The sequence below is a fragment of the Oncorhynchus tshawytscha genome, linkage group LG09, assembly GCF_018296145.1.
Source record: "Oncorhynchus tshawytscha isolate Ot180627B linkage group LG09, Otsh_v2.0, whole genome shotgun sequence".
Lineage (NCBI taxonomy): Eukaryota > Metazoa > Chordata > Actinopteri > Salmoniformes > Salmonidae > Oncorhynchus > Oncorhynchus tshawytscha.
Window position 1 is genome coordinate 82145951 of NC_056437.1, and position 11204 is coordinate 82157154.

The following is an 11204-nucleotide window of genomic DNA, read 5'->3' on the forward strand; positions in this document are numbered from 1 at the left end:
TCTCCTTGCTCGCACACAGTTTTTCAGTTCTGCCCACACATTTTCTATGGGTTTGAGGTCAGGGCTTTTTGATGGCCACTCCAATACCTTGACATTGTTGTCCTTAAGCCATTTTGCCACAACTTTGGAAGTATGCCTGGGGTCATTGTCCATTTGGAAGACCCATTTGCGACCAAGCCTTAACTTCCTTACTGATGTATTGAGATGTTGCTTCAATAAATCCACATAATTTTCCTCCCTCATGTAGCCATCTATTTTGTGAGGTGCACCAGTCCCTCCTGCAGCAAAGCAACCCCCACAACATGATGCTGCCACCCCTGTGCTTCACGGTTGGTATGGTGTTCTTCGGCTTGCAAGCGACCCTTTTTTCCTCCAAACATAACAATGATCATTGAGCGAACAGTTCTATTTTTTGTTTCATCAGACCAGAGGACATTTTTCCAAAAAGTACAATCTTTGTCCCCATGTGCAGTTGCAAACCGTAGTCTAGCTTTTTTATGGTGGTTTTGGAACAGTGGCTTCTTCCTTGCTGAGCGTAATTTCAGGTTATGTTGATATAGGACTCGTTTAACTGTAGATATAGATACTTTTGTACCTGTTTCCTCCAGCATCTTCATAAGGTCCTTTACTGTTGTTCTGGGATTGATTTGCACTTTTCGCACCAAAGTACGTTCATCTCTAGGAGACAGAACGCGTCTCCTTCCTGAGCGTTATGATGGCTGCATCATCCCAAGGTGTTTTTACTTGCGTACTATTATTTGTACAGATGAACGTGGTACCTTCAGGCGTTTGGAAATTGCTTCCAAGGATGAACCAGACTTGTGGAGGTCTACAATTCCCTTGATGTCAAGCAAAGAGGCAGTTTGAAGGTAGGCCTTGAAATACATCCACAGGTACACCTCCAATTGACTCAAATAATGTCAATTAGCCTATCAGAAACTTCTAAAGCCATGACATCATTTTCTGGAATTTTCCAAGCTGTTTAAAGGCACAGTCAACTTACTGTATGTAAATGTCTGACCCACTGGAATTGCGATACAGTGAATTATAACTAAAATAATCTGTAAACAATTGTTGGAAAAATTACTTGTCATGCACAAAGTAGATGTCCTAAACGACTTGCCAAAACTATAGTTTGTTAACAATCCATTTGTGGAGTGGTTGAAAAATGAGTTTTAATGACTCCAACCTAAGTGTATGTAAACTTCTGACTTCAACTGTATATGTACAATATACAAGATATACAGACAAACTAGCTCCACCTCAATCTGTAAATGGCCCATCCAACTACCTACCTCTTCTCCATTTAGTTTTATTTACTTTTTTGCTCTTTTGCACAACAGTATTTCCAGAATTTCTACTTGCACATCATCATCTGCACATCTATCACTCCAGTGTTAATTTGCTAAATTGTTCTTACTTTGCTACTATGGCCTATTTATTGCCTTACCTCCTTACTCCATTTGCACACACACAGACTTTTCTATTGTGTTATTGACTGTACGTTTGTTTACTCCATGTGTAACTCTGTGTTGTTGTTTGTGTCACACTGCTTTGCTTTATCTTGGCCAGGTTGCAGTTGTAAATGAGAACTTGTTCTCAACTAGCCTACCTGGTTAAATAAATAAATGTAAGAGCACGGAGTATACAATATACAAGATATACAGACAACCTGTAGAAGCAGAGTTTACACAAATCAACATACGGTATGTGCAGTCTTATGTAAGCTAAGAACTACAAGTTTCACTAAACACTAAGCTACATTTTAAATTATGTATGAAGAGATGTTTACCTTTTTTCTTTTTTAAATGTACTGAATGATGTGCGGTGGGAAATATCTATGAGTTTGGTGCATATGTGGACGTGTAGAGAGTACAAAGACCAATGTGCGGTACTAGGATGATAGAGCAGGGTACTAGGATGATAGAGCAGGGTACTAGGATGATAGTGCAGGGTACTAGGATGATAGAGCAGGGTACTAGAATGATAGGGCAGGGTGCTAGGTTGATAGTGCAGAGTACTAGGATGATAGTGCAGGGTACTAGGATGATAGTGCAGGGTACTAGGATGATAGTGCAGGGTACTAGGATGATAGTGCAGGGTACTAGGATGATAGTGCAGGGTACTAGGATGATAGTGCAGGGTACTAGGATGATAGTGCAGGGTACTAGGATGATAGGGCAGGGTGCTAGGTTGATAGTGCAGGGTACATAGTCCATGAATGAGAAGATCATCATGAACCAGGTGGTGGGAGGTTTGGGTCATAATTGACCTGAACCTTCCTCTGGTGTGCCTTCTTGGCGATTGCTGTGGTGTTGTCCTCCCACTTGAGGTTGTGGGAGATGATGGACCCCAGGAATTTGAATGTATCAGCCATGCTTACAGATGAGCCATTGATTTTAAAGGGGAGAGATGGTGAAGGTTATTTCCTGAAGTCAACCACCATCTCCACGGTTGCGTATGCATTGGCCATGTTGCAGTGGCACCTCAACCATAGACATGCTACAGCGGTTAGAGTGGACCTCTGTAGACCGTATGCTGAGGATGCACACACAGTCCAGACTGGGGAGTGCTGGGAGTGCTGGGGAGTGCTGCCATCTTGCCAAGATGAGTCACTGATATTGATTTGTTGATCTATTATGAGCATAGTGCTGGGGGGATGATTCCATACCATGTGCCACTTTCCAGAGTTGGCTGAAATGTACATCTCTTAGGAAGCCATTGATATAGAGTAGAGTGATGCCGTCATGTCACTGCTGCCACTCTGCACTTTGTTTCCTGTATGCTGTGTGTTATTCATGTTGAATAGCTAGCTATACCTGATTTACTGTGCCTCATTCTGTTTGATGTCAATAGGGTGTCTCATTGTATGTGTTTGCTTTTCTATGTCCCTCTCTGCCTCTTTCCCTCTTCTCTTTCGGCACCCCAGGCTACAGTGCCTTGCGAAAGTATTCGGCCCCCTTGAACATTGCAACCTTTTGCCACATTTCAGGCTTCAAACATAAAGAGATAAAACTGTATTTTTTTGTGAAGAATCAACAACAAGTGGGACACAATCATGAAGTGGAATGACATTTATTGGATATTTCAAACTTTTTTAACAAATCAAAAACTGAAATATTGGGCGTGCAAAATTATTCAGCCCCTTTACTTTCAGTGCAGCAAACTCTCTCCAGAAGTCCAGTGACGATCTCTGAATGATCCAATGTTGACCTAAATGACTAATGATGATAAATACAATCCACCTGTGTGTAATCAAGATTTGGATACAAAAAGATTTCCCAAGGTTTAAACATCCCAAGGAGCACTGTGCAAGCGATAATATTGAAATGGAAGGAGTATCAGAACACTGCAAATCTACCAAGACCTGGCCGTCCCTCTAAACTTTCAGCTCATACAAGGAGAAGACTGATCAGAGATGCAGCCAAGAGGCCCATGATCACTCTGGATGAACTGCAGAGATCTACAGCTGAGGTGGGAGACTCTGTCCATAGGACAACAATCAGTCATATATTGCACAAATCTGGCCTTTATGGAAGAGTGGCAAGAAGAAAGACATTTCTTAAAGATATCCATAAAAAGTGTCGTTTAAAGTTTGCCACAAGCCACCTGGGAGACACACCAAACATGTGGAAGAAGGTGCTCTGGTCAGATGAAACCAAAATTGAACTTTTTGGCAACAATGCAAAACGTTATGTTTGGCGTAAAAGCAACACAGCTCATCACCCTGAACACACCATACCCACTGTCAAACATGGTGGTGGCAGCATCATGGTTTGGGCCTGCTTTTCTTCAGCAGGGACAGGGAAGATGGTTAAAATTGATGGGAAGATGGATGGAGCCAAATACAGGACCATTCTGGAAGAAAACCTGATGGAGTCTGCAAAAGACCTGAGACTGGGACGGAGATTTGTCTTCCAACAAGACAATGATCCAAAACATAAAGCAAAATCTACAATGGAATGGTTCAAAAATAAACATATCCAGGTGTTAGAAAGTCAAAGTCCAGACCTGAATCCAATTGAGAATCTGTGGAAAGAACTGAAAACTGCTGTTCACAAATGCTCTCCATCCAACCTCACTGAGCTCGAGCTGTTTTGCAAGGAGGAATGGGAAAAAATTTCAGTCTCTCGATGTGCAAAACTGATAGAGACATACCCCAAGCGACTTACAGCGTTAATCGCAGCAAAAGGTGGCGCTACAAAGTATTAACTTAAGGGGGATGAATAATTTTGCACGCCCAATTTTTCAGTTTTTGATTTGTTAAAAAAGTTTGAAATATCCAATAAATGTCGTTCCACTTCATGATTGTGTCCCACTTGTTGTTGATTCTTCACAAAAAAATACAGTTTTATATCTTTATGTTTGAAGCCTGAAATATGGCAAAAGGTCGCAAAGTTCAAGGGGGCCGAATACTTTCGCAAGGCACTGTACATTCTCTCCATCTCTCAGTCCTGTGCTCCATGTGACCATATTAAGACAGTGTAACCAGACAGACGGCTAGAAAGTCATGCTCCAGAGTGTGGCTTCTCATTAAAACCCAGGGATGTGTTTCCTTCGCTTCCATCTGAAAAGCCTGACCTTCCTGTTAATTGAAAAGGAGAATTCCGGATGAGTCTGGTAAATAATTTTAGGGAAGAAGAAGTTGAACAGAAATGTTTAAGGTAATGCATGTGCCGTGTTAGTATTCGGTGTCTAAAGTTTCTACAACTCTGATTCTTTGATTGAGGTTAGTCTAAAAAGAGAATACTGATCACAGTTTTTAACCATGTGAACACATATTCTCAGAGAACATTGAGTATCTCAGTTGTTTTAAAAGCTGTCTAATAACCAAACTCATATTCTGTAATACACTATGATGGCCTGATTAATTTGTCCACAACAAGATAGATACAGTCAAGTCAATTTCTCTGTGATTCCTCATCCTATCTTTCATAGCTTACTGCATTGCTTTCCCTGGAACAATAGTGCCATCAATCTATCCTCAATTTAGGACAATTTTCCAAGCATTGCCCTTGTTTGCAGCTAACTGTCTCTGTTATGTTTAAGTCACATTTTTTATTGGTTCCTGAAGATCAGTCCTGGTGTTATTTCTCTGGTGTGTTTTCTTGGTCGACCGCCATCCAGACTTGACATTTCCGTTCCATAACCCCTTAAACCGAGGGCAGGACTGGTGCGTCAGGTATAGGCTGGCCCTTCCTAAATGTTACGAGAACATCAAGCCATCCATTTTCCCTGACTTGGGGCACCCATCAATTTCAGCCTGAATGCCAGGCTCCGCTCATTAATATATTGTTTCTTCAATTATTAATGGCTCAGGTTGGTATGTTGTGAAATAGCAATAGAGAAATGTACACTCTTTGAATTACAGTAGGTACTGACTAACTGAAAAACATTCTGAACTTACGACAAGACATGAAAGTCAATATAGCTAGAATATTATTTTGCAGATTTTCTGTAAACAGATTAGTGATTTTCTAAAGCAGAACTTAAAGCAGTAACAAAACAGTGGCTGAAAAGCTATTGGCTACCTGTGTATGAGGACAGTCAGTACGTGGACTGCATGGGTAGACTGAGAGCCCAGCTGTGTAGCTCAGAGCAGTCTGCTCTCAGTCTGTGTTCCCTGACCCATTAGAATGAGCCCAGACTAGATGGAACCATGGTTGGTGCAGAGGAGGGAAAAGTCTGCTGTGATTACCTGGACAGATCTGTCTCTGCCAGCGGGGCCAATCAGACTGTGTTCCCTGACCCATTAGAATGAGCTCAGTCTAGATGGAACCATGGTTGGTGCAGAGGAAGGAAAAGTCTGCTGTGATTACCTGGACAGATCTGTCTCTGCCAGCGGGGCCAATCAGACTGTGTTCCCTGACCCATTAGAATGAGCTCAGTCTAGATGGAACCATGGTTGGTGCAGAGGAGGGAAAAGTCTGCTGTGATTACCTGGACAGATCTGTCTCTGCCAGCGGGGCCAATCAGACTGTGGGGAAGGGAGGAGAGGGCGGTGTCTAAGACATCCTTCTTCCCCCGGCTTACCTGCCAAGCCTCAGTGAACACAGGCTGATTGTATCGGCAGGCTGCGGGCTGCATGGCAGCCTTCAATACTCTGGGACAAGGTGGATGACTGAAATAGAGAAAAAGAAAGGGTTGGAGGTCGGATGATAAAGAGAGAGAGAGATTCAGGACAGCTAGCTTCTGGGCATCCTTGGGGATTGGCAGGTTGACTGTTGGCCCTTTTCTCTCCCGTCTCATGCAGGACACCTGTCAGGGGCTTTTGTTTTGGAGCCTGTGACTATGTCTGTTTTAGTGGCTGGGTGTCTCAACAATGCCACTATTCTGTCCCACTCTCCTTAGCCCTCTGTCTGTTAATCCAGTGATCTCCTCTTCTCAGTCTCTATGGGTAAAGAGTACTCTTCCCCTTCTCAATCTCTATGGGTAAAGAGTACTCTTCCCCTTCTCAGTCTCTGGGTAAAGAGTACTCTTCCTCTTCTCAGTCTCTATGGGTAAAAAGTACTCTTCCTCTTCTCAGTCTCTATGGGTAAAGAGTACTCTTCCCCTTCTCAGTCTCTATGGGTAAAGAGTACTCTTCCCCTTCTCAGTCTCTATGGGTAAAGAGTACTCTTCCCCTTCTCAGTCTCTATGGGTAAAGAGTACTCTTCCCCTTCTCAGTCTCTATGGGTAAAGAGTACTCTTCCTCTTCTCAGTCTCTATGGGTAAAGAGTACTCTTCCCCTTCTCAGTCTCTATGGGTAAAGAGTACTCTTCCCCTTCTCAGTCTCTATGGGTAAAGAGTACTTCTCAGTCTCTATGGGTAAAGAGTACTCTTCCCCTTCTCAGTCTCTATGGGTAAAGAGTACTCTTCCCTTCTCAGTCTCTATGGGTAAAGTACTCTTCCCCTTCTCAGTCTCTATGGGTAAAGAGTACTCTTCCCTTCTCAGTCTCTATGGGTAAAGAGTACTCTTCCCCTTCTCAGTCTCTATGGGTAAAGAGTACTCTTCCCCTTCTCTCTATGGGTAAAGAGTACTCTTCCTCTTCTCAGTCTCTATGGGTAAAGAGTACTCTTCCTCTTCTCAGTCTCTATGGGTAAAAAGTACTCTTCCTCTTCTCAGTCTCTATGGGTAAAGTACTCTTCCTCTTCTCAGTCTCTATGGGTAAAGAGTACTCTTCCTCTTCTCAGTCTCTATGGGTAAAGTCTCTTCCCTTCTCAGTCTCTCATCTCTCAGTCTCTATGGGTAAAGAGTACTCTTCCTCTTCTCAGTCTCTATGGGTAAAGAGTACTCTTCCCTTCTCAGTCTCTATGGGTAAAGAGTACTCTTCCTCTTCTCAGTCTCTATGGGTAAAGAGTACTCTTCCTCTTCTCAGTCTCTATGGGTAAAGTCTCTTCCTCTTCTCAGTCTCTGGGTAAAGAGTACTCTTCCTCTTCTCAGAGTACTCAAAGAGTACTCTTCCTCTTCTCAGTCTCTATGGGTAAAGAGTACTCTTCCTCTTCTCAGTCTCTATGGGTAAAGAGTACTCTTCCTCTTCTCAGTCCCCTTCTCAGTCTCTATGGTAAAGAGTACTCTTCCTCTTCTCAGTCTCTATGGGTAAAGAGTACTCTTCCCTTCTCAGTCTCAGGGTCTCTTCCTCTTCTCAGTCTCTGGGTAAAGAGTACTCTTCCTCTTCTCAGTCTCTATGGGTAAAGAGTACTCAGTCTCTATGGGTAAAGAGTACTCTTCCCTTCTCAGTCTCTATGGGTAAAGAGTACTCTTCCCCTTCTCAGTCTCTATGGGTAAAGAGTACTCTTCCCTTCTTCTCAGTCTCTATGGGTAAAGAGTACTCTTCCCCTTCTCAGTCTCTATGGGTAAAGAGTACTCTTCCCCTTCTCAGTCTCTATGGGTAAAGAGTACTCTTCCTCTTCTCAGTCTCTATGGGTAAAGAGTACTCTTCCCTTCTTCTCAGTCTCTTCCTCTTCTCAGTCTCTATGGGTAAAGAGTACTCTTCCTCTTCCTTCTCAGTCTCTATGGGTAAAGAGTACTCTTCCTCTTCTCAGTCTCTATCTCTATGGGTAAAGAGTACTCTTCCCTTCTCAGTCTCTATGGGTAAAGAGTACTCTTCCCTTCTCAGTCTCTATGGGTAAAGAGTACTCTTCCTCTTCTCAGTCTCTATGGGTAAAGAGTACTCTTCCCCTTCTCAGTCTCTATGGGTAAAGAGTACTCTTCCCTTCTCAGTCTCTATGGGTAAAGAGTACTCTTCCTTCTCAGTCTCTAAAAGTACTCTTCCCCTTCTCAGTCTCTATGGGTAAAGAGTACTCTTCCCTTCTCTCTCAGTCTCTATGGGTAAAGAGTACTCTTCCTCTTCTCAGTCTCTGGGTAAAGAGTACTCTTCCCCTTCTCAGTCTCTATGGGTAAAGAGTACTCTTCCCCTTCTCAGTCTCTATGGGTAAAGAGTACTCTTCCTCTTCTCAGTCTCTATGGGTAAAGAGTACTCTTCCCCTTCTCAGTCTCTATGGGTAAAGAGTACTCTTCCTCTTCTCGGTCTCTATGGGTAAAGAGTACTCTTCCCCTTCTCAGTCTCTATGGGTAAAGAGTACTCTTCCCCTTCTCAGTCTCTATGGGTAAAGAGTACTCTTCCCCTTCTCAGTCTCTATGGGTAAAGAGTACTCTTCCCCTTCTCAGTCTCTATGGGTAAAAAGTATTCAACTGTGTTCTGCAATCTCTGGAAGTGTTCTGTACAGGTAACTGCCAAAATAATGGAAACATTTGAGCAATTGAGGGATACAAAGTATATTGAAATCAGGTGCTTCCACATAGGTGTGGTTCCTGAGTTAATTAGGCAATTAACATCCGATCATACTTAGGGTCATGAATAAAAATGCTGGGCAGGCCATTATTTTGGCTACCATGGCTATGCCCCCATAAGATGACAATGCACCCATCCACCGGGCACGAGTGGTCACTGAATAGTTTGATGAGCATGAAAACGTTGTAAACCATATGCCATGGCCGTCTCAGTCACCAGATCTTAACCGAATGTAATACTTATGGAAAATTCTAGAGCAGCGCCTGAGACAGCGTTTTCCACCACCATCAACAAAACACCAAATTATTGAATTTCTCGTTGATGAATGGTGTCACATCCCTCCAATAGAGTTCCAGACACTTGCAGAATCTATGTCAAGGTGCATTGACTCTGTTCTGGTGGCCCAACACCCTATTAAGACATTTTATGTTGGTGTTTCCTTTATTTTGGCAGTTACCTGTACTGAGCCCTTAGATGCACTTTCCATGCAGCTGTAATGAAGCAGAGACCCGGGAGGGAGAAGTGAGAGAAGGTAGAAGCAGCACAGCTCTGTGAGGTAAACGCTTTTTGGCAGCGATGATGTCCGCACCCTCTCTCTATACTGATGAGGTCGTTACTGTAAGCCAGGCCGTAACCGCTCCCATGATGCACGCTGGCAACCAACTCAATCTGTCTGTGTTTGTGGCCCGCGTGTCTTCCTGGCTTGTATGAACAAACTGCTTCATCATAACTGTTGATTTAAGATCATTCATTTCAGACCATGGAGGGATGCCTTTCCTCTGGTGTTTATGTGGCCCACTGACAGTAAGTACAACATCAGTTTGGGCCTGATTACACATCGTTAAGGCCAGTGGAGGAGACTGATAGGCCCGTTGGCCCAATTTGCTATCCACTGTGACACTAATTGTCCATTTGGTTGAGGGGCTGTAGCCCAGGGTAGTGGTATGGGTAGACTCTTGTCAGGAAGGGTTATTGGGCTGTATATTCATAGAGACAGGGGGGACATCTTCATTGTCTAAAGTGGCTTCCTCCCCTCGTCTCCTCTCCTTCAACTGAACTAATCTTATAACACAGGTTAACAGTTAAAGGTGTCTGTTGGGAATTTGCTTCACCTGCCCTGCTCATTCTAATCAGTGCAAAGCAAGGAACTGAGATGGACAGAGGAAGCCATTGTAGACAATTGAGATGCACCCAACGTTTCCTCTGCTGTCCAAAAGAGGAACAGTCATTCTTCCCAGAGATGCAGATGGGGCTGTTGTTATTGTCTGTCCGTGGGGACTGTGAGAAGAGTGGTTCTGACAGCAGACTGACAGTAGATGGAGTCTGACAGGCCCTGCAGTGCTTGAAGGGAAAATGTAATCTGTCTGGCACAGAATTACATTACATTAGATTTCTGCCACCATGTTCTTGCCAGTAATGGCCTGTTTAGGAAATGAACAAGCTCCACACTCAATAACTACCCATATTGGCTGGCTGGGAATTCTTGACAGGGATGAAGACTTGAGCCCCATCACCATGCAGCCTGAACGGGCTGCTGTAAATAGCCTGTCAAGATAGGATAAGACTGTACATCCAGAGTCTTTGTGCAGTGTTGATCGGCTAAACCTATTATGCACTTATTGTGGAAAGGACAATCCTGTCTGATTGATGATCTGGCGGAGGAGACAGAGAATTACTACACATGCCTATTCAACATGTTTAATCACTGTTTAGCTGGGCTCAATCTTTTTTCTATATTATATGTTATTTGTAAACACAATCTGCGTTCAATAGAGAGTTATTTTCACTCGGAGCTGTACAACTGCAGGTGTCCAGTCTGGTCATCTGGTCATGGTAGTGTGTCTGTATCACCTATCTCCCAACAAGCCAGTTAGAGCCTGAGAGTGAGGGTGGGGCTTACCGCTAGATATACATCTCAGACAATTACCCATGAGACTTGATCTTGCTGCCAGGTTCTCTTTAAAGCTGATATTAGCGTTAGTCTGGATACTCCATGTTTTCATGCATCCCATCTAAAGAAGTCGTCTAAGTCTGATGGATCATGGGAAATGGCCTTTTGTCAGTGTGTGTACATAGTATTTACTATTCCCCCAGTCACTCTCAGCAGGCGGGCTAGGAGGAGTGGCTCACCACAGCAGACATGATGGATGCTGTGTGGTTTAGCGGTGAGCATATAGTGGGACTCAATGTTGCAGGTCTGATAGGAGACATGGTGCATCTGTTCGATGGCTCTGGCTGTATGGTTACCCTGATGGTTAACATGCCTGTGTGTCTAGCAGACGAGCACCGAGAGACATGTTATGGATGGCTGGTCCTCACATGACCAATCTTTAACATATAAAGTTCCCTTGTCATCTTCAATTTGCTCTCTGGATCAGGTGAAATAACTCAACTACCTCTTGACTGAATTGATCTGAGTGAACACATTGC